Raw genomic sequence first — 3,654 nt, 5'->3', positions numbered from 1 at the left:
GCATTGAACTATGTCACTTTAGTTTTGTGTATTTCAGTGTACATAAATTATATTTCAATAAAATGCATTAAAAAATGATACAGATAAAGTAAAGCTTTTGGTACCTCCATTTGCTGACATGGCATGACTCAAACTGAGGAGAAACAGCTGTAAACATCCATTAATAACTGGAACATGGAATGTACAAAGTATGAATCTAGTAAAATTAGAAATTGTCAAAATTGAAATGGAAAGCATAAAGATTGATATCCTAGGCATTAGTGAGCTGAAATGGAACTGTTTTGGCCAATCAAACAACCATATGATCTACTATGCCTGGAATGACAATTTGAAGAGTAATGGCATGGCATTCATCATCGCAAAGATGTTTCAAGATCTGTCCTGAAGTACAATGCTGTCAATGATAGAATATTATCCATATGCCTACAAGGAAGACCAGTTAATATTATTATTCAACTATATTTTCAATCACTTCATATGTGGGTGAGAGCCGGAATAAAGAAGACCAAAGAAGAACTGATGCTTTTGAGTTGTGGTGTTGGCGAAGAATGATGAAAGTACCATGGACTGCTAAAAGAACTAACAGATCTGTCCTGGAGGAAGTACAACCGGAATGCTCCTTGAACGTGAGAATGACCACACTCTGTCTCACCTACTTTGGTCATGTTATCAGAAGGAACCATTCCCTGGAGAAGGATGTCATGCTTGGTAAGGTGGACACGACTCAACTTCGTACTCTGACCAAATGGGCCCACATTTCTCCTTCATCTCACCAATCTTCCATATTTCAGTATGACTGACTTTGGTGAAATATTAGAGAGAAAGTAATAGAATTAAAAGCATTCATTCCAAGATTAAGTCTCTAGCGTGGTATTTTGGTTACTTTGTGCTGCTCTGACAGAAAATACCACAAATGGGTAGCTTTAACAAATGGGAGTTTATTCTCTTAAAAGCCTCTTTAGGAGGCTAGAAGTCGAGTTCAAAGTGCCAGCTCTAGGGGCTGGGTGAAGGCTCCTTGACCTTGAGCTTCAGCTCTGCTTCTTGCTCCCAGCCCACTAAAGCTGGAGGCATCTCTTAGCTCAGGCAGCTGCTGTCTACTGAGGCTGACAAACTCAAGGTTGACAAATAAAATGGCACAGATTACCAAGCAACATGGCAGTCCAGTAGTTCAAGTCCAGAGACTGTCTCAAGATTGGCAGGAAACATGGCAGGCTGCTGAATGAAGACTCGGCTACATGCAGGGTCCAAGCACACCAAAAAGCACAGAGACCTTTCTCAAAGCTTCTTCTTACATACTGGAAGCAGACCAAATTCCTAAGGCAGCTACTCAGCTGCTCCAGTAGATCCACCATGGAGCTGATTAGCAGTCTCATCACAGGGAATAACTACATCTGGCTGCCCAGCCACTCAAAACCAGGCCAAGCCAAGTTGACACACAACTACCACAGGTAGATTTATATATACATGAGCTCTGGTGGAATAACCAGAAGGCCGGCAATTCAAACCCACCAGCCACTCCTCAGAAGGAAGGTTGGGCAATCTACTTCTATAGTGATACTGCCTCGGAAACCCACGGAAGGGTCGCTATGAGTTGGATCCAACTCAACAGCAGTACGTTTAGCTTGGGGTGTGTGTGTGTGTGTGTGCGTGTATATACATACACACATATATATATATATATATATATATATATATATATATATATATATATATATATATATATATATATATATATATTGCAATCCTCACAATGAAATAACACTCTTCTTACTTACTTCCTATGTTTACTATTTCCATTTGTCGTTCTTTCCTATCTATTCCTGCCTTTTGAGCCTTATCCCAGGGCAAATACTGCCCTTTCGATCTTACATGCTTGATTGTTCTGATAAGTGTGTACCTCCTTGATATTATCATTCACCTTAAAGGCCTGACTGAAAACTGAGCCATGAGGATAAGTTCACTTCCAGGCCTGAAGGGTATGTGAGAGCCATGGTCTTGGGAGTTCCACCATTCTCTATTAAACCACTAGGCCTGGAATTTTTTTTATGATTTTGAGTGTTGTTCCACATTTTTCTCCCATTCTATCCAGGATCTCCTATTGTTTGCCCTTTCAGAATGGTCAGTAGTGGTAGCTGGGCACCATCTAGTTCTGGTCTCAGGGTCATGGAGGCTGTGTGGTTCATTAGTCCTTTGTACTAATTGTTTCCTTGCATCTTTGATTTTCTTGGCCCTTCTTTCTCCAGATAGGGAGAGACCAACAGTTGCACCTTAGATGGCTACTCATAAGCTTTTAAGACTAGTTGCTACTCACCAAAGTAGAATATAGAACACTGCCTTTGTGGACTATATCATGTCACTTGACCTTGATGTCGCCCTGGAATATAGTCCTGAGCTCCCAGGCCCATCAGCTCATTCCCTCAAGCTGTTTGGTTATGGCTAAGGTGTTCTCATAGCTTTGCCCCCTGTATACTCCTCTATATTCATGGATATATTTGCACATATAAAAATACATATGAAGAAATATCCTCTGTCAAACCTACCATTTGGATGTAGTCCCAATCACCCTCCCACTCCTGTTCAGCTTGCCTATCTATGTACCTACCCACAGATTATTGTTATTAGCATTATTGCAGAATTGTGTGTATAATAGTATTTACCTTTGTTGCCTTTAACTCTTTTGCTCCTTCCAGTGTCTTCCTTTGCCTTGATCATTTTGGGCTGATCTCCCCCTTATTGTATATTGCCTTTCCCTTTACCCCTGTGAATATGTCTACCCTCTAGTTAGTGACTTACCCTTCCTTCCCCTGCCACCTCTGCTAACCATCAGAGAATTTTTCTTTCTCTGTGTCAAATTTTCTTGTTGTTTTATAATAGTGGTCTCATGCAATATTTGTCCTTTTTTGATTGACTAATTTCACTCAGCATAATATCCTCTTTTGTTATTGCTATGTGCCATCAAGTCCAAACTGACTCATAGCGACCCCTCCTTGGGTTTCCGAGGCAGTATCACTACGGAAGTAGATTGCCCCATCTTCCTTCAGAGGAGTGGCTGGTGGGTTTGAACTGCCAGCCTTCTGGTTAGCAGTCAAATGCCTTAGCCACTATGCTACCAGAGCTCCCATAATATCCTCTAGGTTTATCCATGTTATGAAGTCTTTCACAGATTCATCGTCATTCTTTAACATTGTAGAGTATTCCATTCTGTGTGTATGCTAGAGTGTGTTTCTCCATTCATCTGTTGATGAACACTTAGGTTGTTTCCATCTTTTTGATATTGTGAATAATGTTGTGATGAACATGGGTGTGCATTTTATCTGTTCATGTTATGGTTCTTATTTCCCTAGGATATGTGCCTAGTGGTAGGATTGCTAGGTCATATGGTATTTCTATTTCCAACTTTTTAAGGAAGTGCTATACCATTTTCCACAGTGGTTGCACCATTTTATGGGTATACATATTTTAAAAGTAAATCTTATTGATGTCCCCTGCGACTATGGTCCCAAGGCCACAGGTTCAACTACTCGGTCCCTCTGGGTAGCTGGCTGTGACCAAGCAGTGACTACCACCTTGCCTCTTGTCAGCTCTACTATACACCTGGGAATTCAGATCATACACATAAACTTATAGGACCATTGTCTGCCAACCCTATACATG

This window comes from Orycteropus afer, unplaced genomic scaffold, assembly GCF_000298275.1.
Source record: "Orycteropus afer afer isolate SDZICR_OR568_19922 unplaced genomic scaffold, OryAfe1.0 scaffold00030, whole genome shotgun sequence".
Taxonomy (NCBI): Eukaryota; Metazoa; Chordata; class Mammalia; order Tubulidentata; family Orycteropodidae; genus Orycteropus; species Orycteropus afer.
Note: the sequence above shows the minus strand (reverse complement) of the source record.